Raw genomic sequence first — 21,623 nt, forward strand, 5'->3', positions numbered from 1 at the left:
TTATAACGCATGGCATTACATTTTATATGCTTTTACCACGGATACATTTAAACGAAATTCGTTGTAAATGCATGAATGGTAAAAGCATGTTTTTTTTAATGTTTGGATAAGTTAAGTATGGGTATATCTTTTGGGGTACTGAGGTATATGTTTTGGGGTGTTTGGGTATTTTAAGGGTACAGATATAGTTTGGGTTATGGGGTACAGGGGTAGTTTTAGGGTTTAGAGATAGGTATGGGTTTTGGGGTAAAGGTGTATTTTTAGGGTTCAGGGCTAGGTTTGGGTTTTGGGGTATAGGGGTATTTTTAGGGTTCAGGGGTAGGTTTGGGTTTTGGAGTACCGGGGTATTTTAAGGGTTCAGGGCTAGGTTTGGGTTTTGGGGTACAGTGGTATTCTTAGGGTTTAGGGCTAGGTTTGGGTTTTGGGGTACAGGGGTATGTTTAAGGTTCAGGGGTATGTTTGGGTTTTGGGGTACATGGGTATTTTAAGGGTTCAGGGCTAGGTTTGGGTTTTGGGGTACAGGGGTATTTTGGGGTTCAGGGGTAGGTTTGGGTTTTGGGGTACAGGGCTATTTATAGGGTTCAGGGCTAGGTTTGGGTTTTGGGGTACAGGGGTATTTTGGGGTTCAGGGGTAGGTTTGGGTTTTGGGGTACAGGGCTATTTATAGGGTTCAGGGCTAGGTTTGGGTTTTGGGGTACAGGGGTATTTTTAGGGTTTAGGGATAGGTTTGGGTTTTGGGGTACAGGGTATAATAATAGGGTTAAGATGGGTTAGTGTTTAAGGGTGTTGGGGTATTTTAAGGAGTAAGGGTGGGTTATGATTATGGGGTGCAGGGGTATTTAAAGGGAGCAGGGTGGACACCCGGAGCTAGAATGTACAGAATCTGGGAAGAAAAAACAATGAAATATTGGGCATAACGCTCGGTTTTTTTCCGTAATCCCGCGCCCCGCACACGCCCACGCCCTAGCACATGCCCACAGCACACGATATGAGACATGGCATGAAGGGCGGAACGTACCACACGCCCCCGCGTTTGTCACGCCCCCAGCACACGCCCCCAGCACACCGCAGACACGCCCAGAAGGGACTACTTTGCTGGCACGGTTCTTTTACCTTTTAAATGTATATGGTGGGCGTCTGCATAGCCTATGTCCTTCTGCTGCAACTGCCCTTTCCAACGCTGTATTGGGTGTTGTGATTGGTGCTGTGGTTCCTGAGATTACCCGCCTCAAAGGTTTGGGCTCTCTCTTTATTATATTAGTATAGACTAGCAGCCCGTCCCGACGTTGTCTGGGTATGAATTGCTGCCGGCCAGTAGTATATTGTTTTGTAGGATTTCGTTTTGATAGCATTTCTTATCTGTGACAGGCCTGTGAAACGCTCCGATTCACAGTGCACTGCTGATGCACATTCAGTAGTGTGTGAACTCGAGTTTCCCTACTTTATTTTTCCTTGCAATATTATATAGCGCGAACTCGACGACATGGCATGAGCACAATTTACATTACAGAAGAACACATTCATTTGTGGTAGGCACGGGGAGACAAAGCGATTTGCCTGGAATCACAGGATGTTGAGCTGATGCCGAGATTCGAACGTAGCTCCCCAGCTCTAAAGTTCGCAATTCCAGAACTTGTGGCGGGAGGTGTGTCTAAAAGTGTATGTCGGTGCTGGCCATCAACGAGAGAGACCTGTGCATTTTTCAACTCGGTGGTGAAAAAATATGAGTATGTTGCTGGAGATGTGGGCCGCCGTGCCACCAATGTACTTACCGGGGGAGGGTAAACACCCATTATTCCGCAACTTTCTTTCCGCATACCATCACTCCTCATACTTTCATTACGAAAGTACCATGACTCCGCAATGCCATTATAACGCATGGCATTACATTTTATATGCTTTTACCACGCATACATTTACAACGAAATTCGTTGTAAATGCATGAATGGTAAAAGCATGTTTTTTTTTAATGTTTGGATAAGATAAGTATGGGTGTAGGGGTATATGTTTTGGGGTACTGAGGTATATGTTTTGGGGTGTTTGGGTATTTTAAGGGTTCAGATATAGTTTTGGGGTATGGGGTACAAGGGTCGTTTTAGGGTTTAGGGATAGGTATGGGTTTTGGGGTGCAGGGGTATTTTTAGGGTTCAGGGCTAGGTTTGGGTTTTGGGATACAGGGGTATTTTAGGGTTCAGGGGTAGGTTTGGGTTTTGGGGTACAGGGTTATTTTTATGGTTTAGGGCTAGGTTTGGGTTTTGAGGTACAGGGGTATTTTTAGGGTTCAGGGGTAGGTTTGGGTTTTGGGGTACAGGGGTATTTTAAGGGTTCAGGGCTAGGTTTGGGTTTTGGGGTATAGGGGTATTTTGGGGTTCAGGGATAGGTTTGGGTTTTGGCGTACAGGGGTATTTTTAGGGTTCAGGGGTAGGTTTGGGTTTTGAAGTACAGGGGTATTTATAGGGTTCAGGGCTAGGTTTGGGTTTTGGAGTACAGGGGTATTGTTAGTGTTTAGGGATAGGTTTGGGTTTTGGGGTACAGGGTATATTTATAGGGTTAAGATGGGTTAGTGTTTAAGGGTGTTGGGGTATTTTAAGGAGTAAGGGTGGGTTATGATTATGAGGTGCAGGGGTATTTAAAGGGAGCAGGGTGGACACTCGGAGCTGGAATGTACAGAACCTGGGAAGAAAAAACAATGAAATATTGGGCACAACGCTCGCTTTTTTTTTCCGTAATCCCGCGCCCCGCACACGCCCACGCCACCAGCACACACCCAGAGCACACGATATGAGACATGGCATAAAGGGCGGAATGTACCACACGCCCCCAGCGTTTGTCACGCCCCCAGCACACGCCCACAGCACAACGCAGACACGCCCACAAGGGACTACTTTGCTGGCACGTTTCTTTTACCTTTTAAATGTATATGGTGGGCGTCTGCATAGCCTATGTCCTTCTGCTGCAACTGCCCTTTCCAACGATGTATTGGGTGTTGTGATTGGTGCTGTGGTTCCTGAGATTACCCGCCTCAAAGGTTTGGGCTCTCTCTTTAATATATTAGTATAGATGAGAGCACCTTTAAATACATGAGTTCAGCCCGTCTGCTGTACAGAAATCTACTTCGTTTGATTTAATAAACTAAACATTAACCACATATAGAATACAAATCTAGCCACATAAAGGATACACATGACCACTGACTTGCCTCTTAGTTCATTAACTGCATTGTCATCAGGGCGGGGGCACGGATGTTTCACAAATCCTATGTAAAAGCTATCACTTTGAATAAATACGTAACTGAAGTATAAAGTAGCAGCACACTGTAATTTGCATTCATTAGATTTTACAATGAAACTTGAAATTTGTCACAGTCATGTGGTTTTAAAACTATATAGTCTACAATGTTTGGAAATTTAGGGGGTGATTACAATGGTGGGCGGATCGCCACCACCGGGCCCGGCAATGGTGATCCATCCGCCATCCCAACTGCGTTTACCCCTGCCACATTATCATGGCAGGGGGCACCGCGGCGGACGGAGAGTCCGTCCCCCGCTTTTCCGCCGTTCGGCAATCGTCCGGATTGCCGGGCGGGCGGAGCTGTGGCATTATATGGTGGCCTGCCTAGAAGGCACCGCCATCCATATTATGATGCAGGATTCAAAAGGCCTGAAAGGCTGGCAGGGGAATGCTTTGGGGGCCCGTTGTGGACCCCGGGTGGGTGGGGGCTACCAATGGTACCTCCCTTCATTGCCATGCACAAGGTGGTAGGCACCCACAGTGCCTGCCAAGTTGTGCAAGGCAATGCACAACATGCCTCTTTGGCATTGCGGTGAGTGCTGCGTACAGCAGCACCCGCCGCATTGTCAAAGATGTGGAATGCGACATCACGATGGCGGTCGCATCCTAATTGGCGGTGCGGGACCACCACACCAGCACCGCTAGAGTGGCGGGCGGATCCTAATGGGCCCCAAAGTGTCTACAAATATTTATCTTTTGCACATCACCAAGTAAAGTATTCTGACTTACTTTGCTCCTATTTAAATCTTTGTTTGCATCACACTTCTGAATTATAAAAAAAGTTATTTCATAATTCCAGTTATATTTTGAAATACTTGTACTATTCATTTACAAGCAGTTTAAATGGTGTTGGAGAAAAAAACTGACATTTTACATCTGTTTGTTTCACATTTCTTGTCATCTCACTTGACAAAACCATTAACTGTGATAAATAAGTGAAAGAAAAGTTAAAACCATTTTCCAAGAATAGAAAGGCAACAATTAGTAAAAAGTCAAACTGACATTTGACCTCTGTCCTTGAGCAGTCAGCAAATGTGTCAACATAAAAACGTTATTTAAAAGCATCTTAATTGCTCATTCACTTTCTGAATGAACAGAACACCTGTTTCTTCCAGCTTAAGTTTACTTGTCAGCAAGGTCCAGTAAGTGCTAAAAATAGCTCGAACTGAGATTGCAAGTGGGCATGTGGATTTTTCGAGGCCTGCACTCACACACCATCACTCACCCAGGTTACAGTGACCTAATAGTTATGAAATAGCATTAAAAACATAGAAATTCACAGAAAAAACAAAGGTTACACACACAAAACCATACAAAATCAGCAGTTATAGTGTAGTTATTTCAAGTAACTATAACTTGTGCCCTAAGGTATCGATAACTTACACCCTCACCATGCACTGCTAATTACTCCACATATTACATCACTCATGACATCTATGACATCATTGATAATATCATTGTAACATTTGTAGTGAAATTATTGATGACAAAACTTTGTATGGCTGGGGCGTGATCAGGCACTCTTTTCTAGCTTCAACTTCTCTAAAATGTTGTAGCCAGTATTTTGATCAAAGTAGGCACCTGCATTTCACTGGCCATTACAGCATGTCCTTGCCATGACATTGTTGTGTAAAGATGTCTGCACTATTCACAATGTGTGTTATGGCATAGGTCCCTATACATTTAGCAGTCAAGATGTTTTGTACAACGAGAGGATAGCAGAATGTGTTGAGTGATGGCTATACCGGTGATGTCTATTGACGTGAGAATGCTCTTGGCCAATGGGGACTTAGGTATGGCAAACGGCGGCCCATGCCGCAGGCTCCCTTGACAGATGCAGGCTGTATTCAGCCGGTCCAAGTCAGCGGTGGCTGCAATGTTTAATTTTTGCAGGCTCAGCCCGCAATGCCATTGGAAACCTGGGGCTGGTGGGTAGTCACCTCGCGTCCAGCAAGGGCGGGCAGGAGGACTTAAATAGTAGGGCAACTTTACCTATTGTCACCTTGGCCTCTGGACACCCCGGACGCATGCAGATGTTTCCGCCTTGCCAGCAGCAGCGAGGTCACCCTGCTTTTTTGCACGAACTCCGCATCTCCTGGCCTCCTCTATCAGTCTGTCTACTACAAGTGTCCTTGGTCTTACCTTGTGCTGCCCCGATGGGTTTTCGAGGGTTTGGGAGGTCCAGGTATGGCCCAGCCCATGGGGACAGGTGGATTTGCCTTGTAAGGACAACAAATGGAACCACCAAAAAGGGGCCTTTTCCCTTGGTCCAGGACAATAGAATACATATGATGTCACAGGAAATTGGATCTGAGGGGTAGTCATGCATGACTGCAGCCAATGTAATGTAGGCTCGAATGCGTTGGTTCCTTGCAATGCAGTTGCAGTGTAAATAATGTAAATATTTTCCCTTCATTGCTGTTTAATGCTATGTTGATATGTTCTATGTCATGTCTATGATGAATAATAAATACGTCCTGAGAATATGATTTCTGTAACGCGCGTAGTGTATTTAGTATTCTTTTCAGAGACAGAATGTGCAGTGCTTAGGTCAATTTTGATGGGGGGGGTTGAAAAATGACTGGTTTGAATGCGGTCCTTCACCTGTGGCAAATGGGGCCCCACACCGTTGGCTGGCAGACCCCTGAGACAGGTCTGGGCAGATTCAGCTGGTCCAAATCAGCGGCCAGCGATGGCCACAACATTGATTTTTCACAGGCTCAGCCTGCACTGCCATTGGCTACCTTGAGCTAGCGGAGGTCACCTTGGCGTCCGGCAGGGGTGGGCGGGGGAAACTCTACCTTCTGTCGCCTCACTCCCTGGGTGCCCCTGATGGACACCAACGCAACCACCTTGCCAGCAGCAGCCAAGTCGCTCTGATTTTTTCCCACCCACCATTCTCTAGTTCACAGCAAGGGGGGGGCAAGGGCGAAGAAGGAGTCGTGTTTGTCTGCAAAACAGGTGGACAACCTTGGCATCAGTTATCAGTGCAGGTGAATCCAGGAGGGAATTGGCCTTAACCCTTTCGGTGCTCATGACGGAATGGACAGACAGGCTGCTCGCTGCGCCTGTGCGTTTGCTCAATGGCTCCTGAGGCTCCTGTGCCATGCCTACATCGAACCTCTCCCAGGTTACCATGGGATTCTCCTCTCAACCTCGTGGTGCGAAGAGCAAATCTGTTCCTTCAAACTGCTGGATTGGATGGTGGTCCTTTTTGCTGATGATTTGGATCATCTTTTGGAACTGCCATCGAAGCTGCCTGTGCCTTCTTGGATTTGTAACTACTTAACAGCAATAGGAACTGTTGGTCACTGCTTCAATATAACCTTTGCCTTTTTCATACCTACTGACAGGAATTGTCATTCCGCTCTCTGACTTGAGCCCTGTCTGCATTGACTTTGACTCTGCTGACCTCTGCGGTCTGTTTCGCTTGGTACCACAGACCTGAGCAAGAGGAGGCTGTCATCTGAGCGTCATGGGCAATGTTGAGGGGCATGGGCCCGGCTTCTATCATGCAGCTGTAGCGCACTAAATGTACATGACATACTAGCTTTGCAAGTACCTTGGTATATGTCTGACACATGAGAAGTGTCAGCAGAGCTTGTTCTCTGCACGGTCCATGAGTACTGCCTGAACATTCTGTCCGTGCTCGGGGCACATTGTCTGTTGTCATTCTGTCCTGGTCAAGCCCTAGCACCCGACTCAACAAAGTGTCACAGCTGCTAGAGGACACAGGTGCCTTTAAGATGTCATGGGGAGGTGGGCTAGTTGCCCCACACTTGAAGAGTGATCCATTCAGTGATGAGAGCGACACACATGTGATATACATTTCACCATGGATTGGCTGAGGGATGGGGTCTGCTGACTTAACCCATTGGCCTGGGACATCTCATACAACTCCTCTCAGCAGGGGTGGGGGGATATTCTCGTGGGTCTTCGTCCAGAGGGATTATTGATATGACATATTGCTTCTTTGATGTGTATGTTGTCACTATGTTAGCTGTTTTTTACTTATGCATTCTCAACTTGTTGTGGCACGTATGTTGCATGTTTTGACACTGTAGGAAGAAATGTATATTTTAAAGCGTTTATTGTCTTCAACTGATCTACTTGTGGACACGCGCATGAATACCTCTGAGTGAGTAGGAGAGCTAATGAGGCACTATAGCAATTGGGTCATGTGTTTCTGGGTGCTTCTGGGTACTCACACTCTCTCTACTCAGGTAATGGAGTTAGACTAAACCTAGAGGGATTATTGGCTTCACACCTACTCACATTCACTCTGTCCGTTATCGGACAGTCACAGTACTCTCGCCTCACGCGTGCGATGTTGGGGTGGAGTCTCACCTCCTGTGGTGTCAATCCCATTGCCTGCGGTCATCTTGGGTCCGATGCTGGGCCGGTCAGTGCAGCGGGATGCAGCCGGGTCAGTATGCGGTCGGATGCAGGACCAACTGGAGGGCGCGTGTCCAAGCGTGCCACAGCTCTACTGCTGTAGTCGCTCAGCAGCAGGTGTGGGGGGTGCCCTCTGTGCGAATTACACTTCCCCCACACTGGACTGGGACGTCGCCTCCTCACACGTGGGACAAGACCCATTCATCGCCATTGCGGAGTCTTGGGTCCTAGCAGGGGCGTAACACAAGCCCCCGCAGCCCACGCGGTGCGGGGGGGGCCAAAGCTCCAGGGGGCCCCCTCGGCACTGCACTATGTCCGGAGAGCTCCTAATTGAGCCCAGAGGGGGGCCCTCTACATACCTTGCAGGTAGGCCCCCTCAATTTTCGTTACGCCAGTGGGTCCTAGGCCCACATGCCTAGCAATGAGGTTACACAGACACTGTAGTAGGGTACTAGAACTGGCCCAGGGCACATGCCCATGGCCCCTTTTATTAACAGGGTCACCTGACTGGTGACGCCTGTGATGGGCGGGTGTTAGTGTGTGTTTGACAGGGTGAAACACTAGAACAGAGATGTGCTAACTGATGTGCCAGGGACACATGCGTGTATTTGGTATGAGACAGCGTTGGAAAACATTGCAATGGCGAAATAACGGGAATCTGTATTTAATTTAATGTTTCCAGATGTTTTCTGTGGGGTTCCAGCTGCATGAGCTCACTGTGTGCACTGGCTGTGTCCCCACCTTTATTTCTCTGAATACTATTGTAAGTTAACTGACCTCAAACACTGTTCTGGGGGCTCTGCATGCTCTGCCTCATTCTTGGGGTCAGGGAGAAATTGTCTGGATAACAAGATGTTATTTGTGACTTGTTCGTGGATAAGATAGGCGTGGATAACCGACTCAAAGGCTGCTTTCGGTTTCAGGATGACCGCTCTTGGCCTGTGCAGACCCCCCTCTCCCCCACCCCGTCCGGGATCAGCGAGGGCCGCTCCCGTCCGCCAGTGCTTTCGGTTTCTGAATGACAAGCTCTGCCCGGGGTGGGCTTCTCCTCCTGGCCGGGTGCCCGTCACGTCAGCCGGTTGCTCCTTTGTAGCCGCTCACAGATTTGGTTGGGTCCTCTGTGAAGGGCGGACTATTTGCGTCAAGTTTTACGGAGGTATAAAAAGGCTCTTCCAGGCCTCAGCCCCCATCCTGTGACCTGCTCTCACTGGATTCACGGAAAGGCGGCATCGACGCAGTGAACCGCTCGTACATTCTGCTAGGACTGCAGGCGGCAGAGCTCTGAAAGGGCACACCCTATATGAGAGGTATTTTATAAAATCATCAGAATGATGCAACTGCGACCATTTTATAACTGTAAAGTGGGGGTATTTAGAATAACAAACAGAGGGAATGTGTAAGCACCCTATATTGAAGCAGAACTAATTTTAGGCGGAAGACGTGAAATAAAGCCATTTGTATCGGCTTCAAACCCGGGAATCTCCCGCTTGACCCGCATGTGAACGATGTCAGCAGAATGACAGGTGGATGACGAGAAGGTTGCCTCGCGCTGCCCAGTGTGCGCCGTCAGGCGAGGACAAGCCGCGTGCGTGTGAGGCACACAGATGTGGGCGGGAGGCGAGCGCGTGGGCTTTCATTAGCCGTATGGGAAGGAAGCTTCCGATCCCTGAGCGCGCAGCCTGTCAGCCACGGCGGGGTTATCCTCGGTCAGACACCTGCCGCCGCTCCGGGCTCGGCTTCTTCATCTCTTATGCGCCAGGAAATGAGCCTTCGCTACTTCAGCTTTGCATCAGATGTGCACTTGGGAGGATGTGTGCCATGCAGGCAGGCTCGGGTTTTGATAGCATTTAACCGGTCCACGCATCATTGTCCTGAAAACAGTACTCACTGAGTTCAAGTTATAAGACATCGCAAATGTTTATAGCATCAATTTATTTCACCACATCATACTTTTGATGTAGTTTATTATTCATTAGGCTTACTCATCCTGCCTTTGTAACCAAGATGAGTAAAATATGTGTACTTTTTTTTGTGGTACTTAGCTAATTTATTTGACTTCGTTCAGTGACTGATGTGGCTGGTAACATGTTGAGGAATAGAGCGCAAAGACGGGACAGTTCGGTGTGTGCTCTTCATTGTTTGATATATAATGAAAGTGCCTACCATCGCAGAGAACCTGTTCTCTACTGACAAGTGCATGTACTCTCCTGTTAAAAGTATTGCACTCCTGCTAAGTAGTGCAGATACAAACCGCATTGTCGAGCATGGGTTGTTTAAGCAGCAGCGGGTTATACTCACAGAGTTGTTTCTTACAGTATGGGTGAGTTATGTATTCTGACGAACTCTTGTGAATGTCTAGTGTGTTGTATCACTGTGGTTGTTCACAGTGCAGCCCTCCTACTATCCCATGTCAGCTGTGACATGTTATTGGCATAAGGAGGGTGTGGTTTGTTCATTCCAAATGACTTGGGTGGTGTGGGTCAGAATTTTTCTAGTTTAATGTGAATGTTGTGTTCTTGATCTAGGTTCTCATGGAAAGGTGTTACCCAGGGTTCTTTCTTCCTCTCTCCTTGCAATTGGAGCAGATGATAGATCTGTTTTGCAGTGGTTCTTAACCTGTGGTCTGCAGACCCGTGGGAGTCCGCGGAATCAACTCTAGGGGTCCGCAACTGCTTAGCAAAAATGTAAAATATTAAAAGATTAAAAAAGTTTATATAAATGAAGAAGCAAAATGTACAATTGAAAATTTTAAAATGTTCCGTAAAGGTGACAGAATTTGAATCTGTAGACAAAAAATTAATTTAGTATTTGCAAATATAGTAGGGGCAATGAGTGGCTTCAATTAAATTTAGAAACACTCCCAACTTCCTATTGTAATGCAAATTTAGATTTTATATCTGTTTGTGAATTAAATAAACATTTTCAGAATGTCTGTATTTGTTTAATGATTGCATGTTTCTGTGTTTGTTGTCAATTGTTTTCCGGTTCAAATCATCGAAAATACTTAGGTCCATGGTCCCCTGCCTCCAGTATTAACTCAGTGTGGGTGTTTGGATTCTAAAAATTATACAGTGGGGTCCCTGGGTTTCAGTAATGATTAATTGGGCGTCCTCAGAAGTTAAAAGGTTAAGAGCCACTGCTATATTGTACTCTTTCTGTTTGTGGGTGCAACACTCTCCCTCCACCCAGATATTATGTTCAAGACTGTGGGTCGTGAGCTGATTTTTGGTGGGTAGGGAAAGTCAGAGCAATAGTAAAGATGCCTTTAAATTCTGTGTTTATCTTATCACGTTTGCAGTGCTTCAACAACAGAGGTCAAATGTCAGGCTGCTACTAGATTTACAAGGTCCACGGATCCCAGTTCCAGATAGTATTGCCCAAAGTATGAATGAATAGTTTTGGAGGAGATTCACTTGAGACACCGGACCTCTATGGCCTCAAAAATTGTTCATGTAAAGCGTTTTTTGAGTTAGTACTTCTCCTTATTTTTAAATATTGTGGTAGTCAAAGAGAAACCTCGAGTCCTTTTTTGAGAAGACTTGTTTTGTTTATTTTTCATAAGTATTCTTTAAATGATCCACCATAGTGGTTACATCCTTATTTCTGTATGATATTGTTTCGAAATCACATTGATAAGAACTAACAGCCGACACTTGTTTCGCCCACAAGGTTGAGTAGACCAGGGCTTTTTCAAGGCTTATGTTTTAAAATAGTAGCGCATCACAGGTATTTTTCTCAAGATTTGAGTTTGGTCTGTCTTCGCATGTGCAAATTATATGAATATTTGTGATTTACGTCAAATGGTCATGGTCCAGGGTCAATCTCGCGTCAGTGCTTCCCACTGATCAAATGCCAGACTGCGCCTTCTGATAAATTGCTGCTTATTCTTATAATACGGGATTGGTGTTTACTTTTCTTTCTCTTACGGTAAAGTGAGAGGAGTTTTTAAAGGTAATTGCGTGATAGTCTCAGGATGTAGTTTGTTTGCAACACACAACATGTAAATGCCAGTAAATGAACAAATGAACATGCATTCAACAGTTAGGAAAGCAAGAAGGAAGTGCATGTCTTTTTGTAATGCTGAAATATGCTGGAAACAGGAATTTTAATAGGATCAAAACAAATAAAGCCACTTTAATCGGTGATGGGTAAATGATAAATATTCCCAGAAACCCCATTTCCACACATTATCATTTGAACACTGTATGCTATATAGTTTAATCATTGGTCCATGTTATTTCATTTGGGTCTACTTCCCATTTGCCAACTCTGGCTATACTCACCCTGCATTACGCAGAATTTGTCATACATTTATCTTCACCTGGAGCTGCCCCGTTTGTAATTTTCAATATAACTTTATTGAGCCGCTCCTACTGACACTCACGCGGGATGCACACTAATGATGATGTAATTTGCCTCAGCTTCCGCTGTCTCTGATATGTCCCTTATATTTTCTTTGTTGGGTGTACCTTTCATGATTCATTTACAGCTATTTACTGTTGGAATGCATTTTGGACATGAACAATAAATTGAGGCACATGTTATTTCAGACGTATTTATATTTATGAATACTCGTGTACAGACTGATTATTTGTCTCAACATTTGTCATATTTATGATTAAGCAAGAACATCTTGATGAATGTTGTCATGATGTTAACACGCTATAACCCTCTTTTTGCATTTTGAAACGATGAGTCTTATTTCTATGCTTATGCTACCATGCCGTATTTACGTGGTGATTGGTGGGTGATACTTTCACGTGATCAAGCCATTCTCTATGGAGAAACGCGTTGTGAATTAAACAGCACAGACACTTATCTAGTTGCTGTTTTTCTCTTTCCTGAGAACGCGCTGATTCAAGAAATTGTGGGACATTAGTTTGCCGGTTGCCGGTTGACTCCGCCGGCGTGCGCGCCACTCTTCGATGGTCCAATGGGGTCCAGAAAGAGTGCTGCTATTTTTGGATATATATATATATATATATTTATATATATATATATATATATATATATATCAGCAACCAAAGAGATCCCATAGCCATGGGAGCGCGCTCCACAGTGTGTGCTCTGCCAAGGGGTCGGACCCTGACCCGGATAATTGTTTTAAACAAAGGAGGCGGCACAGTCAGAGATCGATTTAAGCCTTATTTATTTCAAGACTTCACCCCACCCCCATAATTAAAAAAGAAAAGAAAGACTTTGCATCTTTTTTGCACTTAGATAATGATTATAGTTCAAAATCGAGGGTTTAGTACCCATTGTCTTTAATTAGATGTTCCATTTTGAAGTTGTTCTGGGTATAGTACCCATCTTGGTTCTGAGGAATGGAATAGAACCTCAGAACCAAGATGGGTACTATACCCAGATGCAAAGTCTTTCTTTTCTTTTTTAATTATTTGCACTAAAACTACATCACCCATAATGCCTCATAATTGGCTACAAATGGGTTAGTATAAATATAAACACTATAGAGGGACTAGCCAACCGTGAACAAGGCCGTGTGTGGCCGAAACGCGTTGGTGGGGTGAAGTCTTGAAATAAATAAGGCTTAAATCGATCTCTGACTGTGCCGCCTCCTTTGTTTAAAACAATATATATATATATATATATATATATCACCTTTCCACCGTCCTTGTAATGCCGGGACTCTTCCGCGTCGGTGCACGCCAGGGCACAAGGTTGCCCTGTAACACATCATTTTCCCCTCGTACCAACGGGTACGCGGTGCACTCTTTGCAATAATTTTCGGCAGTCAAACATAGCTTGGAAGACTTTATTTCAACATCCAGCCAACTCAAAAAACCCAACGCGTTTCACCGAAACACTCGCCTTGGTCACGGGTAATTCTTTGTTGTGAAACCGACATTAAATAAAGATAGTTGATGTGCTCAAAAAATGGTGCATATTAATCAAAATAGGACTACAGAGGTGTCGGCCATCTTTACATGGTGAATTACGGACATTCTTGTATTATAACTTATTATGTTTCCAAACTATTTACAGACAATCTCACATATAACATTTCCATGTTTTCAATCATGTGCAATACTTCCGTAATGCGTATTAAATTTAATTACATTAAGTACGTCAATAATTAAATCATTATTGGAATTTGTGATGAATTTTGCAAAATTATCGATACTAATTCAATTACTCCTTTGTAAAAGTAATAATTTTCAAACGTATCATAAACGTGATGTGCACGTATTACTATTTCAATAATGCTATTATTCGCAATTAAGAAAACCTTCAGTAGTCCTGTTAGACAAATTCATAAAATTCACAATGTAAATAAATAACCCCAGTGGGTCTAAAGGCAAACCAAATCATGCCAATCCTGGCTTTCGATTCCGGTTCAAATTCCGCCTGAGCATTCACGCGTGAGGACTCAATATGTACTTATCAATTCATCAATTAGTACTTGTAAATATCTATTCCCAAGTGGGCAACATTAAAAATAAATGCATTCCTCAATGCGTCAAAGCTATGTGAACATATTCAATTCTTGATCTTGTAATTCTGTCAATCCCAAGTGGGTATTCAAGGACTCTTTGATTCCAATAATAATGGTACATTATCATCTTGCTGAAGATTCACCTACAAAAAATCAGACGTACAATGTGGCTTATCCCATATTGTCCAATATGATTCTAACCTCAAATAGTAGTGAATTAAAAAACATTGTAAAATTATTAGAAGGCGAAAGGAGTACATACAAGATCACAAATTTCTATGATAATCAAAAATATTATAAATATATACAATAACCAAAATTAACAACAATAGCAGATTGTACAAAAAATTCAAAATATTAAAAATATCCAGACTACGCTAACTGCATCGGAACACACTCATTCTCCCAGGAACCAATTCATTTCTTCTTCAGAGTTATGGCCCCCTGGAATTTTGGTATCGAGCTCTAGAATGAACTTAGACTCCATTTGGCGCAACTTGCGAATTCTGTCCCCTCCCCTGCTGGATTGAGGAACCCTGTCAATCACAAAAAAGCATAGTAAGTTGTGATTACTATTGTGTAGTTCCTCAAAATGGCGAACTATTGGGGACATTTTGTCTTTGTTAGCAATCGCCCGCATGTGCTCCAAAATTCTTTTCTTCGCAGGAAACATTGTGCTTCCTACCTATTTTTTCGCACAGGGGCATGTTAAAACATAGAAACAATAGTCGGACAAACATGTTAAGTGTTTTTCAATCCTTCTTTCAGAGCTAATCAAAGGATAAATATACCGTCTTAACATTAGAACTGAATTTGCACGCTTTGCATGTCATGCAAACATAGAAACCATGGATATCTCTAGAAGTAGATTTCTGTTGAGTGATTTCATTTTTACAGAGTCTATTCTTCAAGGAGTTGCCCTTTTTCTGTATGTTATACTTGGGGAGTCTCTAATCACCTCTACTACTGCAGGTTCTGTATGTAAAATCTTCAAATGCTTTTTCAGACACCTGCGTATATCAACAGATTTAGAATTGAAAGTAGAGATGTATCTAATGATGTTATCCTCATCCTCACCCTCTTTTTCTTTAGGAATCAAAAGGTCATTCTGAGTGTGATTGGATGCTTTAGAGCAGGCATCACTGATGGACTTAAGGCCATATCCCCTTTCACTGAAACGCTGTTTCATCACCTGGCACTCCTTCTCATGTTCCAATTCACTACTACAATTTCTTCGAGCTCGAAGAAATTCCCCGTAGGGGATACTTCGAATCAGAGAATTTGGGTGGCTACTCTCTGCGTGTAGCAGAGTATTGCCGGCTGTCTTCTTTCTGTATAGACTAGATGTTAATCTGTTTTCAATTATCTTTATCTCAAGGTCCAAGAATTCAGCTTGGTTGCTCCCAGTTATGCCAACCTCTTTATGGGGTGGTGGGAGCGGCAGGTGCCCAATCGCTATGTCCAATACCACAGCCATGTTGTTACATGGCTGCGGTACATAGATGATTTATTCATCATTTGGAATGGGAGTCATGACCAAGCAACCGCATTTATGGATAGTTTGAATGATAACAATGTAAACTTGCAATTTGAAGGCACGATCAGTAAAGACAAAGCTGAATTCTTGGACCTTGAGATAAAGAAAATTGAAAACAGTTGTTATGTTATGTTATGTTATGTTATATTTATTTTTGTATAGCGCGCGGCGACTCAAAAAGAGTATCCCGGCGCTTTAGCAGCGAGACCTAAGACGAGATAACATAACACAGCAGTAAAACAAATAAGGGGAACTCAGTAAAAAAAGGGAACAGAGCCTATAAAGTAAACAACCAGGTCTTTAGACCCTTCCTAAAAGCAAGTAGACTGGTGGCGCCCCGAAGTGTCAGCGGCAGAGAGTTCCACAGCTGTGGTACCAGCAGTCCAAAGGAGCGACCTCCAATGCGAGCTCTTTTCACACGTGGCACCACCGCCAAGAACTGTGACTCCGATCTGAGAGCGCGGGCCGGATGATAAAAGGCCAGTCTCCTTTGGAGGTACTTCGCGCCCCCGGCATGGAGGGCTTTATAAGCCAGAGTCAGCGCTTTAAAGATGATCCGCTTGCGGATAGGCAGCCAATGTAAGGCCTGCAAGAGACCCGCAACACTGGCTCGCCTATTTAAGCCATAGATGGCTCTCGCCGCAGCGTTCTGCGCGACCTGGAGCCGCTGCAGCAAATACTCTGGCAGGCCCAGGTAGAGGACATTAGCATAATCCAGCCTGGACCCGATCAAAGCCTGCACGGTCAGTTTCCGATGTTCTTCCGATAAAAGGGGTAGAAACTTCCTCAGCACCTTGAGGAGGCCAAAGCAGGTACCCGTCACCCCCAAGATCTGGGCTCTCATCGTCAGGCCCTTGTCCATCTTGACCCCCAAGTTCTTAGCAACTAAAGATGGACGGGATGGTGGAAACATGTTGGTGGGCCACCAAGTTTGCCAGTCAGGATCCGACGCACACCCGAAGAAGAGAACTTCAGACTTCTCAGAATTGCACTTGAGGCCACTCAGATGAAACCATCTAAAGACAGCCTCAAAGCAATCCCGGATGCTCTCTCCATTAAAATCTCCTCCACTCTTACAAGAGAAGAGGAGCTGAGTGTCGTCAGCATAGGACACGATCCGGGCCCCGAAAGACTCCGCCAATGCCGCCAGAGGGGTCATAAAGATGTTAAAGAGGGTCGGGCTCAAAATAGAGCCCTGCGGGACCCCGACACCCAATGGCGGCATCACAGCAGAGTCCAGGGAGGCCCAGACCGTTTGTCGGCGGTCAGCTAGAAATTATGAGAACCAGCTGAGCACCGTCCCCCTTAGGCCAATCTCATAGAGTCTAGAGAGGAGGCTGTAGTATGTATCGTATTTATTATACTTGTTCGCTTTAAGGAATGTTAAATGTGTATTCTTATTGAGTGTTCTCAGAATGCCTTGTTTGCTATGTCACGACCATAACGAGCCTGTTACTCATCTTTGCTGGTCGTGGGTTTACTTACTCTTGGAATAAAACCTACTTTGATAATCAACACCTCGGATATCATCTCTTATTCTTCTAACATGTCACGACCATAACGAGCCTGTTACTCATCTTTGCTGGTCGTGGGTTTACTTACTCTTGGAATAAAACCTACTTTGATAATCAACACCTCGGATATCATCTCTTATTCTTCTAACAAGCATACTACAGAGGCCCTCATGGGGAACGGTGTCAAAGGCCGCCGACAAGTCCAGCATGACCAGCATGGCCTTGCCCCCAGAGTCCAGTACCCCTTTAATGTCTTCCGACACCTCCAGGAGCGCTGTCTCTGTGCTGAGGTTTGGACGAAAGCCCGATTGAGTGGCATGCAGAATCTCGTGCAATTCCAGAAAATTGGAGAGCACCGTTTGTATGTGCTTCTCCAGGATTTTCATAAGGGCTGGCAAGAGAGAGATCGGTCTGTAATTGACCAATGCCTCAGGATCGAGACCAGGCTTCTTCAGCAGGGGGATGACCATTGCCTGCTTCCATGCTTGCGGAACCAAGGGGCACGGATGATCCAGCGCAGCCTGAGCGAGCATCGCCGGGGTCACAGAATGATAAGCCCGGAGGGCGCGACACTGTTGCTGAGATACGGAGTTGGCAGGTCTCATTATGCCTTTAACCAAAAATTTTGCTAGCCTGTGGTCTGACCAGAGCACCGGAATAATCTCCTTAACCTCCAAAGGGGATGTCGAAAAGACCTGGTCCAGGGTATGTCCCTTATCATGAGTGGGTCCCAAAAGATACGGGATCAAACCCAAGGGGGCAGTGGCCTCCAAAAATTTGGTGGTGTCCGGGTCTAATAGGTCATCCATTCGGAAGTTGAAATCTCCAGCGACAATACACTGTTCCGTTTTCAGAGCCAGCCCTGATAGAACAGACTCGAACTCTTCAAAGAAGGTACCAGGTGGGCCGGGTGGTCTGTAAACCAATAGCCCTTTGAAGGATTGGTGGGGTGCCAAGGTGATGGAGAAAGCAAGGGACTCAGAGCCGCGGATGTCATCTACCGGCAGAATGGTACAGGCCACACTTTCCTTCACCACCAGAGCCACTCCCCCACCCCTACCCTTGAGTCTGTCCTGCCTAAAGACATTATAGTCAGACGGAAAGGCGGCAGCCACATCAGGGTTAGAGAATTCCCCCAGCCATGTCTCAGTTAACATGAGACAAAGAGGCTTTTCCGTGTCTAGGAGATCATAAATATCCTGCGCATGTCTAGCCACAGATCTAGTGTTGAGCAGCATGCAGAGGTGCCCAGAATGGTCGATCTTTTTGATGGGGGGCAGAAACACGGCACAACTAGGGCGCCATCCGCACCCAGGGCAACAGCACTTGCCCCTGTAACGACCAGGGAAAACAGTGCAACACTCACCCGAAGGAGGTTGGAAAGGGCGTCGGAACCCATCACAAGCAAAACAACTACTTATACCCACTTTAAAATGTTTAATGGCATGAACTAAAAAAGCTACCAGCGACACCCCTCCTGCCTCTAGAAAATACCAAGATATTTAAATACCCGAACACTTAAAAATGTCACATAATGAGGAAACCTTCCTGTTATATGACAATCTAAACAACTAAAACAAAGCCACTGTCAAATCTGGGTGATGGGTGGGACCTTCAAAATGTGTCCCAAATCATTCACCCAGATATACATCATACATAGTGAATATCAAAAACCAAATATCCCTTTTATATATGCCCTATTACCAAATAAACAAAGTAGCACTTACTACAAACTCTTAAACAAAATTAAACATAAAACAAATAACTGCTACTCAAAAAGAATAATCATAGACTATAATCCAAACCATTAAAAAAGTTTATCCACACATGGCCGCTACTAGCTTTTCAATCAGAGCATACAAAGATACCTCCAACAGTCTGCACTAGAGGGCTAATTAAGAGAACTGCGGTCCTGGGACCGCCATACTCTCAGTGGCAGTCTGACCGCTGCCACCCTGGCAGTCCGACTGCCTGATTTGGATGGAGGCGGTGGGACAGCCACAAGACCGACGCCTCCGCTGGGATCTTTGATCCCGCCATGGCGGTGTGGGCAAAGCTGCGGCCTATAACGGCAGTGCTGATGCCGGCACCGCCATCCAAATTATGATCTTCTGTCCTGCAGAACTTTTCAGGGCAGGGATCCTGCCATGAAAAGGTCATCAGGACAGAAAAGAAGGGTATCAAACTATGCTCCCCGGGCATTATAGCCCATTTAAAAATGTGCCTTGGGGCATACATTGTGCCCCCCACAATTCCTGCACTGTCATGGGTGCGCTGTGTCGCATGCATGACATAGTGCATGCCACACAGTCCACCCGACTTGCAGAAGGCGCTGAACTGCAGCGGCATGCCTTGCAGGTCCTGTATATGAGCCGCAGCATACTGCTGCAGTGACACCACTGTATCACCAACCTTGGATAACACTTGTAATTCGGCGGGCAGATCCTGACGGCTAGGCAGTCTGCTGCAGTGGTCCCCCAGGAACACTGCAAAAGCCATAATCGGGCCCTAAGAATGGAATATGCCTAAAACAGTCAGTCTACTTTTGAAATACAAAATCATACACTAGCCTATGTCCCTGTCCAAGAGGTAGCTAACCATAACCACTACAATGCATTAGAAAGCCCTTTCCACACCAAAACGAACAGAAAATAAGCCCCCTAATGGATTATTTCAAAGGTGCTTGGTTTGGCAGACTACATCGCCCTGGACACAGATGCCAACCCAAATTCCAAATACTGTGTTGGAATGTTTATAACAGCACCATGGCACAGGAAACCAAAATAAACAGCACAGTGGAAAAATGGCACAATGCCTTACAAGCCACAGGAGGAAGAACCCAACCTACTCTCTATAAATGTATAGAAGCATCACAAAAAGAGCAAAGCTACCAGCAACTACGAACAGAGTAATCTATAACCCAGATTGCACCTAAATTTAGCAAATAAACCAAAATAATGTACGACATGCTCTACATAAACAAAGAAGGAGTAGATTACTTATCAATAATAGCTAAAAACATTCTATAAAATAAATACTAACTAACAAAACTCCCAGATATGTATAACCAATATTACAAATAATTTTTTATATAAATAATAAACATAATGGGGTTGATTCCGATTCGGGAAAAAAAACGTCCGTACGATTTGTATCCGGAGCCCTCTCCGTACGAATCGTACCCGTCCGTCCGAGTTGCGTAGTACGATCCGTATTCCGTGAATCCGTCCGAATCGTCGCGATCCGTACGTATTGCAAGGCTGAAACCGTGAACCGTACGACTCGTACACATGCCGTACGACTCGTACACATGCCGTACGACCCGACGAGTACGATCCGGACCGGGGTATGAGGATGCGATTCGTACGGTCCACGTCAGGTAAGGGCGAGTCGTACGGAAAAGCACACAAACACATACACACCGTATGGTCCGTACACCCCATGATCGCAGGGGTAGGGTGCGTACCCCTGCGATAATGGGGTGTACGAGCCGTACCCCATGTACGATGGGTGTACGAGCCGTACCCCATGTACGATGGGTGTACGACTCGTCCACCCCATGATCACAGGGGTACGCACCATACCCGGGGGGCCGTTCCATACCTGTTTCGGCGCGAACTCTGCTTTTACAGCTGTTTTCAGCTCCCGGAGAAAAAGGGTCGTACGGTGTGTACCCGACACGTATCGTACTTGCTGGGTCGCAGAAACCAGCCTCGAACCGTACAGATGTCGCGTACAGCGGGTTCCGAGTGAGAATCGTACGGAGATTAGAGTCGTACGGTCTCTGTACGACTCGTATGGAGTACGGCTCCTGGTACGAATCGTACTTCGTCGTACGTACGGGGGACGTTGCAGGGTACAATTCGTACGGGAAAAACGCTCCGAATGGCTATTCGGAGCGGTTTTTCCCGAATCTGAATTGGCCCCAATATCATTCAAAACATTAAATAATACTCAAATCTTAAAGCACTGATATAATAAAATAATATATGAATTATTTATATAAAAAATCTTAACCTTACAAACCAAAAAGCTCAAAGAACAAACTTGGTCCTTTTATGTAAAATGATTACAACACATAAAATACATAAGTCCAAATAATAATCACATAACACATAAATAATACAATATAGCACATCTCACCCAAAAAAATTTTTTTTATATGACTTAGGACCTTATTATGACTTTGCCGGTCCTACAGCAGACAGTGCAACTCGTTTTCTCCTGTAAGACTCCCAAAGCTGTGGTGTGACCGCCCACCAGATTAGTAGGTAATTCTGTTCTGGCAGGCGGTCCTGCGGTGGTCTGATGGCCGACTGCACCTTCGTGCATATATGCCACACCGTGCAGGAAGGAGAGGTGCAAATCAAGGGGGTAGGAGGGGCAAACTACATTTGCCCCTCCCGGCCCCCACATGCACCCCTTGATCCAA

The 21,623-nt window shown here is 45.2% G+C and overlaps 1 protein-coding gene across 1 annotated transcript in view; it reads left to right on the forward strand.

The window, feature by feature from the left end:
• Window positions 1-8,768: 8,768 nt before the first annotated feature.
• The window catches only part of LOC144768159 (solute carrier organic anion transporter family member 4A1-like), a 269,403-nt gene continuing 256,548 nt past the window's right edge, over window positions 8,769-21,623 (forward strand). The window contains exon 1 of the mRNA XM_078651609.1: window positions 8,769-8,993. The gene's annotated coding sequence lies outside the window, so the exon portion shown is untranslated. The remainder of the gene's footprint in view (window positions 8,994-21,623) is intronic.

The sequence above is a fragment of the Lissotriton helveticus genome, chromosome 7 (genome assembly GCF_964261635.1).
Source record: "Lissotriton helveticus chromosome 7, aLisHel1.1, whole genome shotgun sequence".
Classification (NCBI taxonomy): Eukaryota; Metazoa; Chordata; class Amphibia; order Caudata; family Salamandridae; genus Lissotriton; species Lissotriton helveticus.